The 26,708-nt window shown below is 39.2% G+C and overlaps 1 protein-coding gene across 3 annotated transcripts in view; it reads right to left on the bottom strand.

The window, feature by feature from the left end:
- DCLK1 (doublecortin like kinase 1) overlaps positions 1–1,254 on the bottom strand; it is a 235,180-nt gene extending 233,926 nt beyond the window's left edge. For all 3 annotated transcript variants that reach the window (XM_038152547.1, XM_038152557.1, XM_038152578.1), the window contains exon 1: positions 919–1,254. The gene's annotated coding sequence lies outside the window, so the exon portion shown is untranslated. The remainder of the gene's footprint in view (positions 1–918) is intronic.
- Between the last annotated feature and the right edge of the window lie 25,454 nt (positions 1,255–26,708).

The raw sequence follows: 26,708 nt of genomic DNA on the forward strand, positions 1-26,708 counted from the left end.
GATGAGGGGCAAGAAGAAGTGCGACTCACTGTCCTTTCTTCCACGTTTATGCTTTTATCAATACTGTCTGTAATTCCCAACTACATCCTCAAAATCGAAATAGAGCTCCCCTTTAGCTCTATAGTCCTGGTACGTAGAGAAAAGCGTGTCTAAACCACAAGGTCAGAGCAGACAAAGAAATCCTAAACAATTTGATCTGATGTTTCCGTTTGTGTGTATAAATGTATAGTCTTATACAGGCAGATACGGAAAAATGAGCAGACACGCCCCTGAAAAACCACCATGCCAACACTTCACACCCTAACATCTGTTAAAGAATTATTTATAATACAGGTGTGGGTGAGCATTTCCATGAAAAAAAAAAAACCACGAACGCTGATTTAAAAAAAAAAAAAAAAAAAAAAAAAAAAAAAAAAAAAAAAAACCCCACACCACGCCGCGATGTGACGATGTGACTGGGACCCAGCGCAGACCATACGGCCACTAAGCAGCCGGATGACCACTAGTCACCGGCGGAGGGCGGCGGGTTTGGTGGGGGAACACGGATACATGCGGCAGCGGGTCCACGAAAAGATGGGGTTTATTCTACGAGGGTAGGGGAACCGTGTGCGAAACACGCCCATTCCTCCGGAGGTGGCACCGGACGCCTCAGCCCCCGCGGGCTGCGCGGCGCGACCCGCAGGGTGCCCGAGCCGCGGGGCGCCCGGGGCAGCGCCGCGCCCGCTCCCCGGGGCCGGACCGCGCTCCCGCAGCCCGGCGCTCGCCCCGCACCCGCGGAGCCGCCCGGCGGAGGCCGCCGCCCCGCACAATGGGCACAGGTGCATCGCTCCGCGCCGCGACCGCGCCCCGGCGGCCCCGCACGCCGCAGCCCCCGCGCAGGGCAAGGCAGGGCGGCCCGGCCCCGGCCCCGGCGCTTACCTGTTCTCCGCAGCCTGGCGCGCACCTCCTCACTCAGACCTGCCGGCCGGGCGCGGAGGGAAGGCGGCGGCTCGGAATGGGAAGCGGCCAAAGAGCGGCGGCTCCCGCCCTCCCCCCGCGACCACCCGGCTGTAGGCGCAGTAGTTGCCGCAGAAAGCGGCTCTGCTGCCTTTGTTACGCCTCCCCTGGCTGTAGCGCGCTGCTGGGGAGCCCGGGCTGCAGCTGCTTCGCCTTTCTTCTGCTGCTGCCGGTTGCAGTGATTTGCATTAGCCCGGCCCTCATTGAAATGCGGCTCTTCACACCAGCCTCTCCCAGGCGCTCTCCAGAGGGCGGCGCCGCCGCCGCTGTCTCCCCCTCTCTCCCTCCCGTTGCGGGTCCGCTCTTCCATCGGCGCTGCGGGAATGCTGCCGCCGGAGCAGCTCCGGGCAGCGCGCCCTGCCCGCCCCGCGCCGGGTGCCAGCCGTCCTGCCGGGACCGTCGGGCGCTATCCCCGGGATGTCGGGATGTGCTCTCCCCGGGGCACATCCCGGCCGCACCGCGGGTCGCTGCCCGCCCGGCGCCTCCCTCCGCCACGGGCAGCCCCGGGCGGTGAGACGTGCCCGATCCGGAGCTGCCTGTGCCTGGGGCAGATACGTTCCCGGCGAGAGGGGCATCTGGCCCGAGTCCTAAAAACGCCTCGGGAAGTAATTTTAGCAAATGGGTATGTTGGCATTTCCAGGAGGTTCGCCTGAGCGCGGAGCACTGAAATCCCACCTAGTCCCCAAAGCCCCATGACACGATTTGGGTGCTGAAGGTGGGATTGATGTGGTATTTAGGTATTAAAAGCAGGAGCCGTGCTTATTCGTACCGCTCGCTTAGTTACAGCTGGCCTTGGAGGTGACTAACTTCCATAGATGCTACAGTTCTTAGGATGAAATTTCTCAGAACATGTATTGCCAAAGGCATCTCAGGCTTCATCTGAGTTGTGCAACCCCTGAGCCCATGAGGTCTTGGAGCATGTTTGCTAAATCAACCTCCACACAAAAATTCAGCCATACTTGATGCTTTCTCCTTATAGGCTTGTTATTCTTCACTTTAATGTAAAAATGTCAGTGGTGAGACCCTTCTCGAGGTGAAGAAGCTGTTTTGCTCCCCTTTGTGCAACAAAGACTTTAGCCCTCTTCTGCTTGTCAGGTAAACAGCCTGTGGTCCAGGGGGACATGGAAGGGAAGAAAACACAGTCTGTCCCTTCTGTTGGAGCTGCTCCACTCTGGAAGAATTAAATATGCATTAGATCAGAGAGAGGGAATTAGTCTGTAACCTCATGGTTACGGCACTCATTTGAGAAGGACAAAAGATGGCTTTGTGTGTTTGTATTACAGACAATTTATGTGTTTTATATCAATAAATCCAGAGACAATCAGTGGAGCAGGGACTTGGGCCCAGGGTGCCCTGCTCCCTTTGACAGACCTTTAGTCAGAATAGAGGCTCCTGTTTAATCTCTCTGGAGGCAAACCAAGCTTTCCATCTACAAAAAATGTAAGAGGTTCAAAAGAAGGGGATGAAGCACTTCCTTTCTTTTCTTTTCCCCTAGAGAAGTCCACATGTAGGTTCTCAGGAGACAGGAGATTCCCTAAAGAAGAAAAATTAATTGTTGCCTTGTCTTCATCATCCTGGAGGAGTTTTTTAATCACTAAAGAACAGAGCAAACAGGAGTCTTCTGGCTACACATTTTCCCCTAGATTTGAAAGAGAAATGAGCACCTAAAACCTTCAGAAAAACCTCTGCTCAAAGGAGTAACTGTATTAAAATACCTGACCATCAAAAAGAGTCAGAATTCAATGTACAATTGTGTCCTCAGCACACTCTTACCACTTAGCTTAGTTTTTGTGGATCTTGTTCTAAGGCACTTAACTCTTCCCCAATGGACAATGAGGTGCAGAGTCACTTTACCATAAAGACTTATTTTTCAGGTGTAAGTTCCTAAAAAATGAGCATGTCCACATTGAGTTTTTCACCAGCTTTTTAGTCTGTTGGGTTTGAAAATGTCCTGGTCTGTGCTTAGACAAAACAGATACCAGTGATATTGGTAACTGGTATATTCGGGGAGAGAATGGAAACTAATATTGAAAGAATTCTGGTAGTCTTACAACAAAACTTTATTCTTTAAACCACTTCTTTTGTAGGTCAACAATCAAATAAAATATTTATGACAGTCTTAAATGATAAGAAAAAAAATAGGCAATCACAAAGATTAGAGATGGAAAATACCACTGTGGTCCTGAAAAAGGAGTGTTCTTTAACATTCTTCAGTGCTATTTCTTTCAGTTCATTTTAAATGTCTCATTTAAATGTCTTGGGGCTTCTGCTCCCCAAAGGAAACATCCCTTTAAAGTTGAATTCCTCCAATGATAAGGATATTTTTTTCTGATGATCAGGTTAATGGAAGTTTCTTATGTTTCAACTCATTACTTTAGCTATAGTTCCCTGTATTCACGTACATAATTTATTTCTCCCATTGGTGTTTACATCTCTCTGACATGTATTATTAACATCTTGCCTAAGTGTTCAAAATATTTCACAGATGTTCAAGAAAGACCTTCACTCTGACTATATCAAAAAAGGTCAAAATAAAAGCATACAGTACAAATTAAGGCAAGAGTATTAGCCCAGTAGGAAAGTATCTTTTAAAATATGTTGTTTAGTTCATTTGAAGTTTTATGTCTAACATAAAGACACAACACAATAGTGTAGTCTATTTGTCAAGCATTCTTACCATGCTTTTATTATTAAAGCACTTTAAAATATGCTTTACCTTTTTTCTTGTGCTTGTTCTCCATTTGAATTAAAACAATGCAATTCCAAATAGAAACAAAACCTGAATAAAACATTTCAACAGCTACAGAATAATGCTGTTAGCAAAGTATACTGTTTTCCTGATAGAAAATTATCTTTACTTGTTGGACAGACTTTGAAATGTTGTGTATTTCTAAGACCCCGGTAAATGCATCTTTATAAACCACAGTACAGTCATTTCACTTTGGATAAAGTAAGTAACTTTGACTTCTCATCTCTGTTGATCAAGTTTTTCAGATCTAAGAGTCTTCCAACAGTTTCATCTTTTCTGAACATTTGTAATTTTTGAGCACCTTTGTCAATGTAGAATCAGATACAGTTATGTCACCACCCAACACTCCTGTATCTTGAAGGCTGTACCAAATGCCTTGGAACATTTTTCTGGGAGCTTCTCTTTAGTTGGCTAACCACTGTGACCCCTAATTCCTTTTCAGAGTCACTGCTTTCCAGGACACAGTCTCCAGTCTTCTAAACATGACCTACATTCTTTGTTCCTGCTGAATGACCTTGCATTCAGCTGTCTCAAAAAGCACGTTCAAATGATCCTGGCTCACTAAAGGATGTCAATTTCCCCACAGAAAAACTGTTTTTTCTTTGCATTATTTAGTGCTTTATGCATTTCATGTCATCTGAAAATTTTACCATTAATGTTGTTAAATATTTCTTCAGATCCCTCATAAATTTATGCAGCAGCGGAGGACAGCATTTTCTCAAATGCGGGGCTCAATCCCCCACGGCAGCGGTGTCAAGGGTGCGTTTACAGCTCACTCCACTTCTCATCAGAAAGGCACTCTGCTCTCAAGATGCCCCACCAGGCCAAGGGAACTGGTGCTAACGCTGCTGCATATGCCCAGCTCAGCAAACAGCCTGTGCCAGCTCCCAGCAGGGATCTGAACAACTGGAGCGGCACCAGCCAGCTGGGCACTGCAGAGCTGTGCGCCGGCCCGGGCTGGGCTGGGAGTCCTGGCACCAGCCACACGTCGGGCAAAACTCACTTCTGAGAAACAAGAGAACTCTACAAATTCCTCAGGCTTTACGCAAGGGATGGTGGTTAGCTGTTTGAAATAGCATTTGTAGATCCACCATTTACCCGTTTCACAATTAATTATTGTGTGTTGCACTGATTTTGTACAATGCCAGTCACTTAATTAGGCTGATATACTGCGGGATGGCTGTCGTTTTACAGAAGCGTATGTCAGTGCAGTCATCTTCATCAATCATATCCAACGATTTCTCCCAGAAAGCTGCTCAGTTTGACATGCTCATTGTCACTAATTACACAATCATTTTTGGTATTGATTACATCACGTACCATTTGTTTTACCTGTTAGTGATTCCAGCACAGATAGAATTATAAAATCAAGGTTGTATTTTTTGTGTTGTCCAAATGTAACCTTGGCTTTATCCATGTTTTACATCCTTAACATCCTAGAATTTCTTGACTAGCAACATTAATTGTTCAGGCAGACCAGTAATAATCTCTTTTTAAATGACTCATGTACTAAAAATTATTTCCATATTATTTTAGGCAAAAACATATGGCATTCACGACTGGGATGGGACCACATTATGAAGAAATATTAGTTGAATATTTCTGTCTGTTCTGCATTGTTATTCTAAAATTTCTCAGTGTTAATTTCTCATATGTTTGTCATTGATACTTCCTTTGTCACAGACTTAAAACGATGGGCAAAAGAAAAGTTTTTGCTAGATTATCTGTCTTGTATTTCTCTTCATTGAGGCTGTGTTTAAAAAAAAACAATACTCTCTCTAACTGCACAACTGCACTTTTGAATCTGGTAAAATCATTCACTGTTACAGACTCTTTTCCTCATTTGTTTTCTTATAAGTGACTTCTCCAAGAAATTCATCTTTTTAAACTGCAGACCAGGGGTTAATTCTCTTTACATACAGCAGATATAATTACATGCTGGTCATTGGATAAAACATTCTTAAAGTTATTTCTACATCTTTGTCCTCTGGAAAGAGGTCTCATTGTAAAGGGAACACATTCAGTATTGGAAAGTTATCTTGTTTCTCTTTCTGATATTCCATGAATGCTTTAACTATATCAAAGAAAGATCTTCTGTTGAAGCATGGCTTGTCAGACTAATGTCTCTTATTTTTCTTTCAGATACTATTATTTCAGGTAGGAGTAAGGACATGTTTAAAGAGCTGTTTTGCTGATTTGATCTGCCTGTATTAGTTAACCAAATTAAATTAAAATAAAGCCCTGTCTTTTGGGTTTATAAATTATAAATGAACCATCCATGTGGCAGGTAAAATCCTACCTGTGAAACAACTCTATCCATCTCCAAATATTCTCCATCATCATGTAGTATAGAAAGATATATATTTGAGTAAACTCTTCCTATACTTTTTCTCCTTTGTTGCCAAGAAGCTGAATTAAAATAATTCTGAAGTGTAGGATCTGAATTTTTGCTGGTCTTTGGTTTAAACTAGTTAAACGGAATTGATATTCTTTTCTGACTGGTAACCTTTAGCAGAAGCAATTTAAATAATTTAGAATATGTATGTTAACAATAACCTCAACTGAATCTCAGTGGTATTCACATGCTCTAGGCTGAAGATTTCAGGACTGTCTTTTTCATTTGGAGAGACAGCTGGAATGTTTTATGAATTTAAATGCACAAACTGTTTTGGTTTTTTTTGTTGTTTTTGGTGGTTTTTTTGGATTTTTTTAATGACCTAAGAACAGCATATGTGGTAGTTTTGTTTACCAGCATTTTAAAAATAATTTAGAGAGGCTAGGGTTGAGATACAGTTTTTACAAACATTACTTTTAAAAAAGAGATGCTTCCCAAAAGAATTTAGAGCGTAAAATTCTTCAGCAACTCTTGGCACTTTTGAAGTAAAGCCCCAAATAATATATTTTTGCCAAGTGGGTCTTGTCAATCAGAAGAGGGCCGGAATATCACAGTAACTCAGGCAAGATTTTAGAAGGAGAGGGAGGGATGGATGTAAGCTCATCCTCAGGTAGGTAATCAGCCAGTGTGTTCCCCTAAGGGATGTGTGAGGGACATAAACAGGAAATACCAGGGAAAACCTCAGGTCATTCAAGGAGGAGAAATGAAGTGGGAAGTGAGGCACAAGAAGTGCCTCAAATTTTCACTGCATAGGAATAGTGTTTTCACCTTCTAGATACTGTTTTTTGTGATGCACCGGCCATGCGAGGTTGTCGAGCAGTGTCTGCTGGGTTCCACAGCTCCTGTTACAACCCGGATCAGATCCTTTGGGCATTTTTCTGAGTGAGAAAATGGATGCCATCCTCTCCCACAGTCCATTCCCAGGTTAAGGGTGTAAAGCAAAGCTCTTGCTGTAACAACTGGTGCTCCTTCCATTGTCTACACTGATGGTCCTGCCACTCAGCCACCCCAGGACAAAGAGCTGCAGCAGGTAGAACTAATTCCATTGCGTTTAATTAAAGATTTATCTACATTATTGCTGAAAGGAAAATTCTGATTAATTTAGAGGATATTCAACCCTCAATCTATCATGGTAATCTTAGAGATTTCAGCCTAATCGTCTAATACCATCAGTCCATGCATAAATAGTAAGCATTATTTTAAGATGCTGAGCAGGAAATAATTTTATTTCCAAATTATTTTAAACATAAGGTCTAGAGAAATGCTCTTTAATAATATCTCTGGTTATCCTGATTTGGCTATTCGTAGCTACCGTAAGGTTGGGTACTGCTGTAAGGTTCATCAGGTAAAAGACAAACAAAAGGATCACAGATATCAATCCTAAGTATGGCTAAAAAAACCTAAGGTAATATACAGGCAGTGAAAGTTTTGTGTCTGACAGAGCAGACTGTTTTAATTAGCAGTGTTTTAATGGAATAATTCTGACTCTTGTGGTAACATGGCTTAAGGTAAAATCGGATCAAAGTATAATATTCCACAGTCATCACAGATTATGTCAGGGATGCACAGACAACTAACTCAGCATACACAGAGAAAAAAGAATGAAAGTTGGACACTCTCTGAGAGGAACTAAACAGCCAGTAAATGGGGAGAAGGCATCTAAATGTAGCTGACAGTCTTCTCATCTTCCCCTAGAGAAAGGACTTAAATGCTTAAAGCTGGACTCAGAATTTAGAAACCTAACTACAAAATTGAAATCACCCCAACATACTACCCTTCTGGACAGGTTCAGGCACCTCCAGTTCTGCTGTACCAAACCAGAATTAGCCCAAAATTTTTCAAAAACTTGACCTTGAAAAGTCTTCAGCCAGTCTAAAAGACAATGATCAGGGATGATTCAAAATTAAATACCTTTAAGAGTTGCTATTTTAGAATTACTTGTTAAAAAATGCAAAGCAAAAGCTCTGAGTGCTGGTGTAGATTGATGTTTTCTGTAATTTTAAAACTCTCTGGATTGTCAGCTCAGTCCTTTGATAATAAATAGAGCCATTGTAATCTATAGGGTAACCATGTTTGTGGGGGGAAATTAATGAGGTTTAGAAGAGAGTAGGGTAGCTGGTCAATAGCTCTTCTTCTGCTTGTCCATGTATGTAGTTACATTTTGAAGGTTTAGGTGCAGTCAATGTGAAATAAATTCACATATAGCTTTACAGACAAATTTTGATAAAAAGATGCTGTTGCTATTAATAGCCATAAAGAAGTCAAAGAGAAATCTAAAGATTACATTCAAATAATTGTTATAATTATGTTATTATTGTGATAAAAAAGGAAATTAGTATTAAGAAAGTTAATCCACATGCTCTTAGTAACAAAACAAAATCTAATTTGCCATGAAAGTGAAACTCAGTCCTCTGTTTTGAAGAACTAATTAGTTTTGCTTTAGTACACAGAAGTTTAGTGTAAAATATCCCTTGAAAATTTATAAGAAAGGCTGTTTTACATAAACAGTAATTCCTCATTATAGCTTTAAAGAACCATAAATCATGTATAGTTTAAGTTTGTGAAGCTTCAATAAAGGAAGTTATTGTGGAAAAATAGCATTTCTTTAGGGTTAACAATTAATTGACGATATTGTAGTAGATAGTGGCATTAAAACTTGTCTTTTGTTTCTTCCTTTTTGGGTGGTGTAGGCCTAAGGGAAACTGCCTCCAAACAATTTCTGTTTTCTTTCTTCAGTTTAATTTTACCAGGGTTATTACATTAAGAATTAGCCAAACAACAGAAAACCCACTTCTAAGTTTAAAAAAAAAAGGTGGGGTTTTTTTTGTTTGTTTGTTTTGTTTAATGCTCTGGAGTGCCATTGTGGAAGCAATCAGACATTAAGAAGATATGTGAAGCTTCCATGGATCCAGAAGCTGTCACAGAAAGTTTCAACCATTTTTCAATCTTGTTAATTCCACAATTATCAGAGAGGAGGAAGATCTTCTCTTTCATTTGTCATCTTCCTTTTAAGGTATTTCTAATTCTTTTATTAAATTTCCTTTGTAAGAGATCTCTCACAGTGATGTCAAAATTTCCATGATAAATCAAGGTTTCCCTGTAAAGCCAGGAGACAAAACACTCATTTCTCAGTCTGTAACACTGCTGTCTGCTGTGATGGTAACATCTCACTTTTGCAACTGGAAAGTTATTTTGAGAGCTGAAGAGTAACCAATGTCAAGGTTGCAGAGAAAGATTCAGCTTTTTTTTTTTTTGGTCACTCTGAGTCTGCCTTCATTTATCCTCTGTGGAATCTCACAGTTCTATCCCTCAAGCAGTCTTGGAGCTGAAGCACTCTGTATCATCCATGACTTACCCAAAAGGATTGGGTGAGTTTGAGTCAGTAACCTGTGAAGTGTCACACAGTGAAACTGCCTCTCCTCATTATCTCTGTCTGTCCCTCGTGCATTCCTGCAGTGTAGCACTTTGCTTTCCTGGTCTGACTATCATGTTCCCCAGAGGATATCTTAGCTCTGCAGTTCCTCTCTTCCCTCCCTTCCTCCCTCTGCTCAATCACATGCTATAAGGTGCCAGACACATCCCACACCATACCCCAATCTGTCCTGCTCTCTCATGCACAGGAAAAAATACTTAAGGAATGTACAAAGATGTGAATCCTTGTTAAAAACAAAATATGATTTATTTTGCAGAAAAAATAAAGCTCTTAGAAAGATTTTTTTTAACAATCTAAAGATATGTTTGCATTACTTTAGACATAACATTTTGTGATAATCATCCATGAAGCCTCAGTTTTATCCAAATATATCAAGAAATGTTGACTATGTCTCAGTTTTGTCCTTGCAAACATGTTTTTGCCTCTGGCTTGCAGGGTCCTTTTTCTGCCCTGCTATTATTCTTTCAGCCTCTGCTCTCAAGCTATGACTCTTCTGGCCCTGCCTTCTCAGCAAGGGTCTTCAGGACCTATTGGCTGTGGTCACTGACCCTTAACAGCTGATATATCTATAAGAGTAGCTACACTGAGTTTCTTTACTGCCTGTTTCCTCAGGCACAGTGCTGTCAGATGTCTGAATATAGCAAACATCCCATTAACCAAGAAAAACACATAATCTCTCTCAGAACAGCACTAAATTTAACATGGTCATTAAAAAGATGCTGCTAGGGATTCATTTCATAGACCTGCTACTATTCTGCAGCCTACAAAACAAAAGACTAGCATGCCATCTTAATTACACCAAATAATTATGAGTTGCAATCAGAGACCCTTAAGATACATTTACTCCAGAAACTGAGGGGAGCATATAAAAAGGGGAGGGAATTAAAATGAAGTTGATCATAAAGCTGAGATTTTCCTTACTATGCATGTTACCATGTCAACCTGAGTTATGCAGCATCACATTTGAGATCTATTCAAGGCCCCTTCAAAAGCTTAGCAACTAACCAGGATATTATAGATGGATTTTCAGCTGATTTTGACATCTTTTGCATGATAAATGCTACTTAACCACATTCTTTTTCTGGTTTAATATCAAATACAACTGAGCAAATGTTTAATTATATCCATGCAGATGGTTTATTATGTAAGAGATAATTACTTGTCCCACTTTTTAAGTACTAAACCATTCAGAAAACATGAGGCACAATCATTTTAAGACAGCAAGTAACTTAATATAAAGTATTATTTCTTGCACATAGCAGAGAAAAACATGAAACCTCAATATTCTGTATGTGTATTAGTCTCAGATGGTTTAGTGGGGATTCTTTTATGTTACTGTGCGAATACTTCCCCTGTTCTAGCTGACTTCTTAATGTCAGCATAGCTTTCCACTGCTGACAGTGGCCTAAAGCCTTTCATTGGAAATTGAACCAATGTAAAGTTTGACAGCTAATCTTTCAGAAAATGCACCTTTCTTTATTTTTAAGTACTTAAATAGATATAGTGTTCTTTATAATTTAAAATACCTTACATATGTTATGAGAAGTATTAGTTACCGTTTCAGCATAGATTTGAGCATTATATAAGCTGGTACACAGCAAAAGTTGGTAGATAGATGCTATTAAAGAATTTCCACATTTTTACCTGTTTTCCATGTTAGTTTAGCTACTTAAATGTTTTGAGGAAAAAAAGATGGAAAAAATATGACTTAAAAGCAAAAGTATGAGCCTGAAATTGTTTGAATTTTCACTCTTAGTAAAGGACATGGATTTATTTTAGTAAAACACTACATTAAACCTGCAAAAGGAAATAACTCCAGAAGTGATAAATCCATTGCACAATATTGTGATAATCACTTAACTAGATGAAAGTCACCATTAATGTAAGTTTACCATCAGCAGCATAAAGTTCCCTCACTCTTAGGACAGATTCTTGGATGTCCAATGGTGAGAGAGTTTCTTAATCTTTTCCTCAGCACTGACACAAATACTCTTTCCCTCTATTCAGGTGTCTTATTTCATAACATTTTCAGGAATTCAAAATAGTTTCATTCTCTCCTCTTCTCCAATTTGATTACAGTTTCCAGTGCCTGCAGATGATCAGAAGGCAGTTGATGGATATGACTTGTTCAACAAGGGCAGCAAGCTGGCAGTGATCCTCCAGAAAGTGTGAAAATTGTCAGCGGAAGAATGGATGGTTCATACCTTATCACTGCCAAAGACTTGCTGAAAGTTCAGGTAGGCGCTCAGTTTGACAGTGTTTGCTCCTTAATTTAGAGCAAACTAATTTTTTTATTGAGGATCACTGAATTTTATGAGTTTCATATCTTTAGCTAAACCTGTACAGAAAATCTCCGTCTCAGCAAATGTCTTCCAGACAGATCCATTTATGCAATCCCTGCATGTTCCTTGGGCAGCTCAGCATATTCCCCAAGCATCCATAATCTCAGTAAGAAAATTGTCTTCCTATGCTACTTCATATTCCAGAATGAAAGCAGGACTACAGAATAATCAACACTCCCCTCTGGCTCATTTAAGTTCTGTTACATTTGCACACAGATAACATGCAGGAGCATAACCATACTGCCTACTCACTCAAACATGTAATTCCTGGGCTGTGGTTTCCAGGGATGCCATCTTTTATCTAATCCCTGATGATGCTGGATACAGAAATAGTCCAGCAGAAGGTGGATATCTGAACCCAGGATTACTTATGTTGCTTTCTGTTTTCTCCCTTTCCAAACAAAAATAGGGAGCAAGAAGGAGAAAGAAGCAAAGGGCAAAGCAGGATTATAAAGGAAGAAAAAATCAGAATCATAATTACTTTTCAGTTGTGTGAATAGTTTTGAAAAATGTACCTATAGCAAAAGCTGTGCTTTTGTCAGGCTTATGAGACAAAAAGAATACTGTCAGAAGTTGATAGCTTTATTTTGCAAGGGAACTGAAGTGAGCTATACAAACTAAGGCTGAGCTCCACATTAAGATGAATCCTTGAACATCTGGTTTGAAAAATGCTTTTTTTCTCCTTTCTCATTAAACAGGGATTGCTTTATTGTTGCTAGGCATATACCGTGCGTCCTTCAGTTTCCCCGTGGCCACATTCTGTATCGTGCAAAAATGGAAGAATTGCCCTAGATTCTGCACCTTTTCTGCCCTTCTGTCTGTGTAAGAAGCCATGAAAAGTGCAGAAAGAAATGTTGTAATAGCGATTCTCCTGAACTCCCTGCAGAGTTTTTGGTGTTCGTACTTTTTCATTCTCCAGCTAGAGAGGAAACACAAAGCTTCAGGGAGGGAAAGGATAAAACAGGCACAAAGCTGGATGAAGGAAAAAGAGGAAACAAAGTAAAGATAGGCTTCAAAATGTATGCTGCATGTTTTAGTATTATAACTATGTGTGATGATAATATGCCTGCAAAAAGCCACTGGTCTAATGGTGTAATCAGTAGGAATGTGTGCTCTTATGTGTATCTAATATAATATGCTCTCAGAGATGCAAGTTAAAATGAAACTTGTGAGTATAGGTTTTAAAGAGCACTAATTTCCACCCATGATGGGTCAGCCCCATCTATATTTCACAGTGTGCCAACTTAAAACAAAAAGTTTTAAGTAAGTGTATTTAAGTGTATTTAAGTGTTATTTAAGTGTATTAGATGATACTCTGAATAAATCATGTACATGATTGGTTTTGTTACCAGATACTATAGATTAAAATACTCTCCTTTAGGTACATAAGGAATCCTGGCATGTTTTCCCACAAATAGGATCTAGCAGACAAAAGCAGAACAGGTATATTCCTGAATTTCTGAGCATTTAGATACGAGTATGTGCTGAGAACTGAGGTACTGCATAGCTATATGGCAAAGAGGGGGTGATTGCCATGTGGGGGCTGAGAGGAAGAAACAGGCTGCTGTGTTGAAAACTGAGGGGGAGAGTGGTTATATAAAGATGAAAGACAAGGTACTGCCTACAAGCCTGATATAAGAAGATATACTTTGGGAAGAATCAGTGCTAATGAGACATAAACAGGAAAAGGAAAGGATTTATGTGTATGCCCATGTACACACATAAGACACAATGCAAAGTAAGACAAGGGAGGTTAACTGTTTAGTATTTGTTAAGATCCTCTTATGTTGTACATCCTAGACTCTCCATCCTCTTTATTGTAAGTTTCTCATATGTGTTTTTTTTCCCTTGGATGCAAGAATGAGCTAAAATTCAAAGGAAAGCAAATTGCCTTGTTTGGTTTTTTGTTTTGTTTTGTTTTTAAAATGAAATATGATATAGCAGACTTAAAAGGAATTTTGCCTATCCCAAGCAACCATAAATCTACCCCTCAGAGAGCCAGGGTCAAACCTATAACATATATAATATATGTAACATACCTGCTGTTTGAGAGGTACAGCCCATTGGTTTCTCAGGCTTTCATTTGGAAATGTTTGCCACGGGGTGATTTGTGCACTACTCACAAGCATATGCTTCCTATATTAACAATGCTAAAGAAAATACTGCCATTATTTTATAATTCAGTATATTGCAGTGGGGGCCCTTTGCATGTGACTGTAATACAAATGGCATATAAATAACCCCTAAAAGCAGAGGGGGGTTGTAATGGGCCACTGGTATAAGATATTCTCTTATCTTCTTAGTCCCAGTTTATGTTGTATTTGGGGAGTTCTTATTCTCACAAGTATTAGGTTATGTGTCGAGTGTTAAGGCATTTATAAAATTAACAGTTCTATTATACCAACAAATGGAAACCGGCATCAGTTGTTAAACTGACCAGTGGAAATGAGAACTGTGTGACAATGGGAGAGGGGGCTACGCGTGCACATTGATCTCTGCCTCTCCCTCCCAAGCGCTCTGGAAAGCCTATTGCCACAGAATGCCCGGGCTTTAGCAGAGGGAACGTGGCTGTGTCTTGCCATGACCGGCAGAAGGCAAACCCTTTACCCTTCTGGCCACACAGCTCGGAATGTACAGAATGACAGTACCAGGCCTGCCTCAAGCAATGACAGACAGCAAGCATCTTCTCAGCTTAGTTTCTACCCTAAATCCTCCTAAAGCTTTAATCCTAAAGCTTGTCCTTTAGCCTGGTGTGCCTCTGTGGTCATCAGGTACTGTATAATTGTCTCTTTTGCTTCTATTATCCTGGTAGAATATATTAATGAAGTATTCCTACATATCCTTGATGGCAGGCTCAGAGTCTCTGCTGCCTTCTTTGCAGACACAAATTTGCAATAAAATACACTAAAATGAAGAACTGTAATGATAGCCTCTGAATATCTTCCTAATTTCCTCAAAAGGGACAAATGAAAACTAAATAGGAAATGAAAATTTCCACTCCTCTCCTAAGGGTTGTTGTTAGCCCTTGGTTATGAAATTTCAAGGGCTGGATGTGTGTGTCTGCAATTGCATTCCAGATTTCTATGAAGTGTCTTCAGAGATCTTTGTTGAATGTTTTCTTTCTAAGATTGGATTTGAAAAAGAGGTGAGGGGATACATTTTCTCTTTATGTTTCATGTTTTATCTTGACTGCAGCTGCAAAAAGGCATCATAAGATTGGAGATGTTTGGAGAGTAATATTTCTGCTGATCACATTATTTGTAAAATAAAACCAAGTCAATTCTTCTTAGATTTGAAGCATCTTCCTCAGTAATTACAGAAACTGAACTTTGATGTTTAGCAAGTGATAGAAAGACTGCTTAGGTGAGGAATCTGTAAAACAAAAAGGTTTGTTTTCTAAAAATAAACAAAGAAGCAGTTTCTAAATAAAGTAAAAGACAAATAGAGAACAAATATTAGAGGTATAAGATGAAGAAGACATCCAAAAGTTGAGCTGAGTGTGAGTAAGACACAGGACAGATAATGCAATTATTAAAAAACAAACCAGAATTATGACTTAGCAGAACATTTACCTATATGCTGATTGGAGCATATGCTGATTGTGTGTGAAAGTATACTTAAGCCCGCTAGAAATCAGTAAACCTAATTACTTACTTAAATCTTTGCCTTTAATTAAACTGTACACAGAATTTTACTTTGTTTAGAAATAACATAAAATAGCCCATATGCCTAGTAGCTTTAAGAAAGTGCTAGGGATTGAAGAAAAAAGGACAATTATATAAGGAAAGATTATATGTGCTGCTCAAAACTGTGAGAGCACTCTGATGAATGAACTTAACTTCTCTAAAACCTAGCCAAGTTTGCAGGGCTGAAAAGCTATGTTAAGCTGTTCATCTTAGGTTTGCACATTTATATTAAAGAAAATCCCACCCTGATTCAGCACTTTGCTAACAGTAGTGGAATTCTTAATAAAATTTCAAGGGTTGCAGGAGTAGTAGACCTTTGGCATATAAATGAAAGCTGGGGATGGATATAAGAAAATGTAGCTTAGCTGAACACTGTTTCCCTAGATCAAAAAAAATATCCATTTTATTATAGGTAATATAGGGGGACTTTGAAGTCACTGGACAGCAGATGGTTTTTTTTAGAGGTCGTGTACCTATACCATTTTACTCTGAATACAGTTTGGGACCCAGTGCAAAAAACACCTGAGTACACAACTAATCACTGAGACCCAGTGGAGTTGTTTGCATTACTAAAGTGATATTATTGAAGTAGCTATGCCAAAGACAAATACTTTCTGTGGAATGATACACATTAGAGTGTTTGGATACCTCATCAAGGTACAAAACAAATGAAACAGGCTCTGCGGGACCAAAGCACACATATTTTCTGCAGTCAGGTGACCAGCAGAGGGGAAGTTCTTCTGTTGGCAGTTTGTTGCCAATAACACAATTATTAATTTGCCATCAGTTGCCTGAATAACTGGTAAATCTTAGTATCTTTGGCTGTACCTGCATTTCTAAATGCATTTCCTACAGGGATAATCCTGCACTCCCAGAAGCAGGATGGCTCCTGTCCACACTGGGACTTCCCCTGCCTGAACAAGCTGGCTGCATCCAAACTAGCCCTGGGCTTCCTCCTCGGGGACCTACATGGTGCCCTGGTTGCTGAGAAACATAATTGGTTTTTAATAGATTGCATATTGTAGTAGAAATTGAAATAAATTGTTTCAGCCTATCAAGATCTGTATTTTTATAACATGAAACAGAACTAATGTATTACCTCTTTTGGGGAGACATGTGAGGCTGCTTGAGGCTGCAAAGCCCACTGAGACTGGGTTACAAGAACATAATGCATTGTGTGTATTGTTAATAGTTTGTGAAGGGTCATATTATCTTTGGAGAACACTTTTTTGGACTGAATTATCCCCAGAACTGCACCTAAACTTCATTTTGTGGGGAACTAAATATTTCAGTCCAAAGGAGTGCTTACCCTGAACCAGTGTACATGATATAGATGGCCAGGGAGCCAAGACTCAGAAGACGACTGGAGGAGTAAGATATTTGGTAGTTCTGAGGAACCCCTTGAGAAAAAGTTATGAATACACAATTCCCTATTAACCATCCAGAGAGCCTAATAGCTCTCTGAAAAAATATAAACAAGTCACCTGTGAAAAATGACTATATGAATCTTACTGCTTTTCCTCATTCAACTGCTGCCATATAAAATGGTTTTTGTTTGACAATCTCTCTCTTATGGTATCCCTCTAGTATTAAAAATAAATGCATTTTAAAATTATTTTGCCATCTGCTCTTATTAGAGGCTCAGGCTGACTTTTACAAGAAACAAGAAACACAATTTGAAAGAAATCTAACTCAGTGCCTTGCTGTAAATTAATTACAATTGTTTGCAATTTTCCTTTAGCATCGCTCATGTCACTGGAATCAACCACTTAAATGGCACATGGGTTACAGATTTCAGCTTCAGCAATTCTGTAACTATGAAAGACAGGTTTTTATCTCCTGTTTTGAGAAATAAAAAAAAAAAAAAAATCATACAAGTACGTATAAGGAGCACAGAAAGGTGTGAGCTGGGTACTAGGAGATCCACCCTTGACTTAATTCAAAGCTATAGGAGACACAAGAAGAACAGTCATAGGAAAGGGAAGTTTAAAAAAGTTGTTTGTGCTCTAGGCATCTGAACCCTTTCACATGGGCCTGTGCTTCCCATAAAGTACACATGGAGAATAAGGAATATCAAAACAGGCTGCAAAGCTGGGTGAAATGGATGCTGTGCCAAGTTTCTAGATCTCAGTAGGTTTTAGGGGTGAGCGCTGTGGAATGTGTCACCTATGACAACTGACGCTCCTGGACGTGCAATGACACAGGGTATTATGAACGTGCACAGATAGCACTGCATGCCAAAAAGAAAGGATATCAGTCAACTTCAGGTGCCTCAGTCCTTAGTAGAGAGCTGTATAGGGAGTTGCTGGCATGAGTTTCTTGCTGTCCTCCGTATATTCAATGAGGGGAGAAAATTGACTAAAAACATCATTGTTATTTGTGAGAAAATGAGCAGCAGATTGCAGCAGAATACAGTAGATTTCAATCTACCAGGCACAGTACAAAATAAAATGTATTAGGATGCTTTTAACTGCATAACACAGGTGCAGGAACACTGTATTCTTAGATACTCTATTTCACCATTATGTAAAAAATGAAATTAAACAACAGGTCTTCAGGCTCAGAAGCATTTAAATATTAATATTTCCTGTATAACTGGGATCTTATTAAAAGTACATCTTTTACAAATTAGGTTTTGTGAATGAAGAGCAAATTCAAGGGACATGTTTCAAGTTACTTAAAATTTATTTCCTAATGGAAATTCTTATTATAAATTGACTTTTTTAGCAGAACAAGGCCTCATCAGAGAGTAAAAATCATTTGTTTTACATAGGCAAGTTACTCGAGAAATCATCAAAAACTAGTAGAGCACTATATAAAATTATCATATTTAGAAACTAAAAGGTATGGGGTTAGAAAGCTTGATGACACTGGGGAAAGTTTCAAGAGGTAATTGATTTGTTTCAGTAGAGCTCTAAAAAAAGTTCCATTAGATCAAGCAATATTTATAGAAAACAACATCAATAGAAATCAGTTTCATGGCAAAAATCATTATATCTTCCACAGCACCTTGGGAACCTCCATGCTGTTAAGCACTGTTTGAAAATTGTGCTTTCCATCAATTACATCTCAGGTAAATGAAGTTGTTCTTGAACAACTTAAAAAATAATTTAAATTGAGTTGGTTGTTCATGTCAGATCACCATAGGAAAAAAGAAAATTCTTCCCTGGGTTATGCAACATACTCAGGGGCTTTTGCAGTCCCTAAATCAAGAATGGGTCAGGAACAAAATGGGGTAATAAAGAGTTACATGGTGTATGATAATGTTCAACCTCCAACCTTGTGACCAGGTGTGACACCAACAAAATACCTGTATTCCAGATTAATCCAGAATTGCAAAAGGCAAAGCAAATTAGATGGCTCAAAATACTGCTCGTCAGGTGACTGATACCAGGCTTGGATAATAGATAGGACTGTACTTTAGGTCAGCAGAACCCCTCCATTTCTCATGTTCCTCCACTGCAGTGCTCCTTACCAAGAGATCAGCTTTGTTCTCAGTGACTCTGAACAGTATTGAAGGGACCCTCATAGAGGAAAAAACAATTTCAGCTTTGTAAAGGAAGATCTGGAAACAATGAGCAGCATAGCATTGTTTCATGATTTATTTTAATTAATTATTACACAGTAAAAGCTTACTGAATCATACACAACAATCTGGCTGAGACTCACCAGTCTGAATTTGGCCCATTGCTTTGTCTAATACCCTGTACATGTTGGGCTCTGCACAGTCATGTTCACAGTGTAACAGGCACAGAAAAATATCTGGGTAACTTATTAATATTTGGAAAGCATTTGTGCATTTCAAATTCCAACAATTTAAATTTCATGTTTAGTGCAACAGGTTAATTGTTTGAATTGGCATAAAATTACAAAAATCTTAATGTTTTAATAATTATTTCAGAACAACAGAGATTGTATATCTCATTTTCTTTACACAAATCTTTAAAAAAGCATGAGAAGTGCCTTGTTTATATACTAAAAAAAAAAGGAAAAATGTGTCCATTCAACCAGGTTCATGAATTTAATTAAATTGATTTAAAAACAAATAATATTTAGATTAGTCTTCCATCCTGTACTCCAAACAAAATCTAGATTGTCTTCTGTCCTCTTCTGATGTACATAATAATTCCCACAGGATTCCATAGTGACAACACTGTGTATTTGTAGACTATCTTCAGATTCCATTTTAGTGGCTTCTAGAAGAATCTGTTTCTAACTGTGCATGAATCTGCCAATTCCTCACATCAGCACTGACAGTCCACAGGCAATCTAGTGAGCTGAATTAATTAGGAAATGTTTGGGGGTTTTTAAAATTCTTCATTTGGATGCTAAGTAATTTTGGATGCTCTTAGGCATCATGCCTGATTGCTCTTAGGCATGTCACAATATTCTCAGACAAAGCAGACAAGGTTTTCAGCACTGTGAGATGAAATCTGACCTCGTGTTTATCAGTCAGTTAAAACTTCTATGTGATTGTTTGCTTCACTCAACACACTTTTATAAGTTAATTTTGTTAGTGTCTTTATTACATCCACTTCCCATTTTGACAATCCCCAAGAACTACATGAAATTGTTTCAAATTAATATTGGGCTTGGTGTGTCAAACTGATTACTGGTTGTTACTACGATTTTATATTCCAGCACTGTGAGCTCAATTGTTTTCCAGTACATTGGATGTATTATTTTACAGCAAAGCTTCAAGGACTTTTTTTGCTGCTGAAAGCCTCTTGCAAATTCCTTCTGTTTTGACTGGACAACAGGATATCAGCAGGGGATGACTAAAAACCAGCAATAAGAGAAAAAAGTTTCCCTCTAGGAGACTTAGACTCAGCTGGAATGCAGACTTCCCTTTGGATGGGGAAGAATTTTTAATTATGTAGGAAGAATAACTGAAAAAAGAAGACAATGTAGATAATTAACGACTGGCTTCACCTAAAAACAGCAAGCATTCATCTGATTATTTTTAAACAGAAAGTAATTATAACAATATCCAGAGTATGGGCAATATATATTTCTTCAGGTAGTCTTGTCTGTTTCTAGGAATAAAACACCCCAATGTGAGTGTGTCACTTAAACTTTTGTAAAGAGAAGAGAATCCTCTGAGTCTTCTTATGCATATTCTGATCAGCTCATGGAAATGTCAGAATCTTCACAGAAGTAACTGTGTGTGAAAGTCTTCAGCATTCAAAGGAAAAGGGAAGAAAAAAGCCTGGATAGTCTGCCTTCACTGTAATCACACGGGTTTGTAATCAAATGGTACTACCCCAATTTAAAGAACTTGAAGAGCAAGTCCAGAACAGAAGTTAATCAAAGAAATGAGACAGCAGCTGTTAGAAGTGGCCATCTTTGGCACAGGGGTGTACTGTTGGCTTTTGGTCATCTTGTCCACTTAATCCACCACATCCTTCCCTGGAAAGCTGTCTTTCAGCTGTTGGTCCCCAAACTGTGTTGGTGCCTGGAGGTTTTCTATTCCAGTTATGTTTTGTTTTGGGTTTTTGGTTGGTTGGTTGGCTGGTTTTATGTTTAATTTTTTTTTTTTTTTAGTTTTTGAAGTTTCTAAGGTTCTTAAAAATCCATAATTCAACACATATTCAACCCTAAACTAACTGAACTTTTTATAGATTAAAAAAATAAGTTAAAAATAAAAGCAATTAAAAATATTTTTCTTCAGATGGAAAAATTTATTCACTGAAAAACTTGTCAAGCATAGGGACAGGCTGTCCATGGAAGTGGTTGAGCCACCATCCCTGCAGGTATTTAAAAGACATGTGGATGTGGCACTGAGGCAGTGCTATGTTAACAAAGATCTTATCCAGCCTAAAAAGTTGTGTCAGTCTATGATTCTACAGTTCTTGGAAGCATTGCAAACCTGCAAGGCTGCATTCTGCTAACCACTGAGAAATGTCTGAATGCAACTGATGATCCTAACAAATAACCCTTGGTTAGGGAATTATTTTCAAGAAACAGAAGGTCAGTAACTCAGACACAATACTTTAGTTCATCTTCAGACCCACCATTTTGCTTTGATAAAGCAGCAGTGTAAAGATTTCATTTTAGGAGGAAATGTGAGGCTGAACAAACCTTCTCAATTTTTTTTTCAAGCTTCAGGCTTCTTAGATCAAACATTTTCATACTGAAAGCAGACATTCTTACTTATGAGACTGATAGCTCTTCTTTGTGAGACTTAGCTTTATTTACAACCTGTAGGTATGGGCAGCTACAACCATTTCAGGAAAAAAGTTACTGGTATGTTTATCATGATTATACAGGTATTACTGGTAAAATATTTTGCTTTTAGGTTCTCCATGGACCAGAAATGATGGTAGTCTAAAGAGTCTTTAATCTTCTTATTGGCAAGAATTATACTTCTCTGGAAACTGGCAGTGCTCTGCCTGGAATTAAAAACTAAAGGGAAGTATCTTATTATTGCTATTATTACTTGCAGCACAGTTTCTACGTCTGATGGCAAGGGTAATCAAGGTGATGGAAACCCACACACTTGATTCTCACTCAGTATATTAAAAGATGTGAAGAGGCAAGTCCTGAGCTCATTAAATCAGATAAATTTCAACTGAAAAAAGGCACCCAAATAGTAATTTACACTTAAGATTAAATTAGGCACATAGTAGCCCTTTTCTAATTTGGCTCTCAGCTTATAATTCTGTTGGCCATATCTAAACTGAGTGGAAAAAAGAAATCCCATTTTACCCTGCCCAGATAACCAGACATTTAACATAACATATTTATATGACATGTTAGGAATTTAATGTCACAAATCTCAAAATTTGCTTTATCCTGATAAACTCTCTCTACATACAGATGCATATTTCAAACTGTTCTGCCATGCTTCCAAACACTAACTGGGAAAATAAAAGACTCTTTAAAGGTTAGTGATAGATAAATTCCCTGATGAGAACAAAGGGACAAGGAAGGTCCTTGAAAGACACTGCTGGGCCATTTTCAAATGACAAGAACTGTTGGCAGCACAAGAACAAGCAGAAATAAGTAATCTTGTAACCTTTTATTAATGCTTACATTTTTGGGCCTAAATCAAGCCTCAGGACAAAGATTGCATGCTTTGGTTAGGTTTTGTTTCTTATTTCCCTTTTACTGATTTCCTGTTGTTAAGTAATCTAGAGCAAACTATACACACTATGCTAGAAATAATGTCTGTGGTCCATCCTGTGCATACCACAGCAAAGAAGGAACTCTGGTGGAAATGGTCTAACCCATACAGAATATCATCCCACCTGCTCCTAAGAACCACTGAGCTGAGTGAGTCCATTCCTGTGGCTGTCCTGACTGTGGACATCTGGGCTATGATGGATAGATGGAAGCTGAATCTAATGGACAATTGCCTTTCCATTCCAGTTAGCTAGATGGCCTTTACTTTCCAGGAGTAATTTACTTTCCATATAATTTTTCATTCCACACATCCTTACACACATTTATGACTGTTAATTTCAGGCACTCAGCTGAGTTTTCTCAAAGGTGAGAGGGAAATGTCAGTGCGAATGCCCTTGCCTCAAAAATAGAATAATTTTCTAGGAGCAATTTTCTTGCTTTCTTGGTCTTGAGAAGGGATCTTAAGAACATTTTCCCAACTAAAGGAGGGATCATAACTCCTATAGGCTTATAATTGGATAATTTCTTAAATGTGAGAAAAAAAAACCCTCACCAAAACCCCCCATCAACAGATTGTCTAAGTATTTCTAAGATTTCTGGAGCTCACTGAAATTATACTAAAAACATGATTTCATGTAAATGCATTAAGAAAAAAAAGAAATAAAATAGTCCTGACCGGTCAGATTTTGTCATCCCTGACAACTGTGTCCTCCTGCAAGCACAAAGTGCTTTCACTCATGAAAACCTGTCTTAGCAAAGCTCAACTTGCAAATATGGAGAAATGACAAGGTTCTGCTTGGTACTTCTGCATGCTTTAAAAACTGCCTGAAAGGTAGTTGTGAGGGATGAAGTTAAGACAGTCATTAAGAAAAGTGGGATGCTGGCATGAAAAATTAGTGCAACCTGCACTCACCCACCATCAGAGAAAGGAGTAACTTATGGTCTTTTAAACTGCAGCTGCTTTACTCCTTTCTCTGTGTCTCCATGGAACTCAGCTGCAGACTGGCTGGCTGACGTGATAGGAAGGGGAAAATGGGCACCTGTGTACAAAAAAACTTACAGTCACACACTGCCTGTAAACCAGCCCAGCTAAGGTCTTCAGCAAGATCCTCAGGACAACTGAAAGCCAAACCCATGCTCAAAGCACCTTTAAATTTTATTATTCCATTTTGTTTGTGAATGGAAACCTGAAGGTCATTTAAGTTTGAGACTCCTAAAATAGCCATGCAAGCTATCAACCTTTCTTTGACAAGGGCGTTGCTAGTGGCTTGCTTCTGTCTTGCATTGCCTCTCTTGTTGGCACAAAGCCCCTTTGGCAGCTGGGATGAGTGAAAATTCTCCCTCAGTGGCTGTTGTGTGGTTGTTTCTACTGAGTTTCTGAGCGCTGTATTCTGGTGTGTTTTCCAGCTCATTAGGGAAGGTGATACATAACCCTGGGACAGAAGTCTGGCCCTGGTTTCTGGAGCCCAAAGCACTGCACAACATAAGTATAAAACTGTCAGAACTGCTTCTGGGAATGCTTCCAGGTAACTCACAGCAGGGTGCCAGGGGACTTGGTCTCAGGCACCATCTATGACAGAACTACGTAAACTTGGTGCCATTGTGATCAGAGGTACAGCCACACAAACAGCACTCAGGAGAACAATGACTCAGGCTATTAGAAGATTAAGAAGAACTACTCCTGATGAGGGACATGTTATGCACTTGCCAACATCATGGAATCATAGAATCCTAGAATGGCTTGGATTGGAAGGGACCTTAAAGATCATCTCCTTCCAATGCCCCTGCCACAGACAGGGACAGCTTCTCTAGACGAGGCTGATCAAAGCCCCAAGTTCATCCAACGTGGGCTTGAAAACCTCCAGGGATGGGGCACCAAGAGCTTCTATGTGCAACCAGCGCCAGTGTCTCACGACCCTCACAGTAAAAAATTTCCTCCTAATACCTAAATCTACTCTCTGACAGTTTAAAACCATTCCTCCTTCTCTTCTACCACTACTTGTGAAAAGTCTCTCTCCTGCTCTCTTGCAGGTGTCCTTTAAGACCTGGGTGTTAATGCTGCTACAAGGTCTCCCCAGAGCCTTCTCTGGTCCAGGCTGAAGAACCCCACCCCTCTCTCTTAGACGGTCTTCTTAGACTGTGCATGATGAATAGACCTGGTGTATTGACACTCAGCAGTGAAGAAGCATGATTGAGATACAGATCCTGAAGGACCCACATCTGTCAGGAATACCTCTGTGACATGACACAGGCTGGTGGTGATGGAAGCCCAGGCATCAGATGGCTCTTATGAGTCCTTTCATTGCTTTGAAGTGTTTTTGCAATGTAATGATAGGAAGAAAAATCAGTTAGGCACAGGGAAATATTTTTAGGCAGGGTGTACAATACTGTAAAATATCTGAAAAATCCTATTTTGGATATACTTTTTATAACCAGATAGTACTTGAAAAATTACTAAAAAATCATTCCCCCCCCCCCCCCCCCCCTTTATTTGCTTCAGGAGATCTAAAGAATAACTTCAAAGTAATACCTTAATTTGATAATAGTTGGAATACTAAAAACTTCATTTATTTTCTAGTTAAAATTATCAGAAGAGTTTATATTCTCCTTGAAAGTAAGCTGTGTTGTAGTAGTTGCTTAATGAATTAACAACAGTCACCGTCTTGGCTTCTTCTGATAGGGAGAAAGCTGCACAAGTTCTTCCCAAGGAAAATAATCCCATTTCACTATGTGTCCTTGTTTTGTACCACAGTGGAGGAGCTCAGAGGCAAAACTGTTGCATTCCTTGAAAATTAATGTTCATAGAAGTTGTACATTATGACATCTCAGCACAATCCAGTTGTATTTTTCCAGTTAAGTCAACTTATATATATTGCTTAGTCTTCTATGTCCTTTACAGATGTTCATATGTAGTGTTTGCTCTTTACTCTTTTCATTATTAAATTATGAGATTGTAAAACCAGCATTCAGAAACTTGGTAAAAAGAAGAGCCAAATAAATGATGAGTTTGCAAATTCTTTAACCTTCATTTTAAGTGCTCCATATGGCAGTGACAAATCATAATCTGATAATCTGGGTTTTTTGGTTTTTTTTTCTAGAAATCTTGCATTCTGGAAGTGATTTAAGTGCATTGCATCTTTTCCCTGCCAACACGTGGTAGTTTCAAATCAGCCAGGCTGATGTGCATGGCAGCTCTGTAGGGAACTCTGCAGTGGCAGTCACGGTGTTTTGTTTCCAACAATAAATTCCTGCTAACTCATTACTGGAAGTTTGAAAATGCCTTGAAAGAAGACAGGCCTGTGCTTTCATCCTTCCAAAAGTTGGGGGAGAAAGAGTGTGTGCTAACATTACAGTCATGTGGTATTTATTTCCCATCTAGCTAAATGTCAACTTTTTAAAAATCCAGCCTAAAGCCTCATTTCAACAGCAAACACCAAAGGAGGATTCTCAGGTGAGCTGGATGGTGTGGAAAAGTAGGCAACAAGCAGTGATTTACAGACATGGAGAGTGTCCAGCTGTGAAACCACATTTCTGTGGTAATCTTACAGGGAATTCAAGGAAAGTTGTGAATTTAATCTGCTATTTTTTGTTCTGGTCTATTTTTGCTTTGAAATGGGGGAAAAGCTGGCTTCACCTTTCAGTTCTTATGCAAGAGAAAAAATTTTAAAAACTGTTTACATTTTTTCCTGAAGGCTTTTGCTCTGACTGTGCCTATTATAAAAGTGTTGCAACAACAAGAGCTTAAAAAATGTTTTTTGCCCTTAGGTTGTGCAAATAGCAGCACTGTGTGCCCTCTGTCAGCACGACTCAGTGACTTTTAAGATGAATAAGAGGGCCTTTACAACTCAGTTGGTTCTCCTTCCTTAATAACTACATTTTCCTAAACCTACCAATTTTTTTCTGATAAAAAAAAATTCAAAGAAAAAAAAAAAAGAGAAGCAAAGAAATGGAGGAAAGCATGGACCAGAGGCAAGGCTAGTTC

The sequence above is a fragment of the Motacilla alba genome, chromosome 1 (genome assembly GCF_015832195.1).
Source record: "Motacilla alba alba isolate MOTALB_02 chromosome 1, Motacilla_alba_V1.0_pri, whole genome shotgun sequence".
Lineage (NCBI taxonomy): Eukaryota > Metazoa > Chordata > Aves > Passeriformes > Motacillidae > Motacilla > Motacilla alba.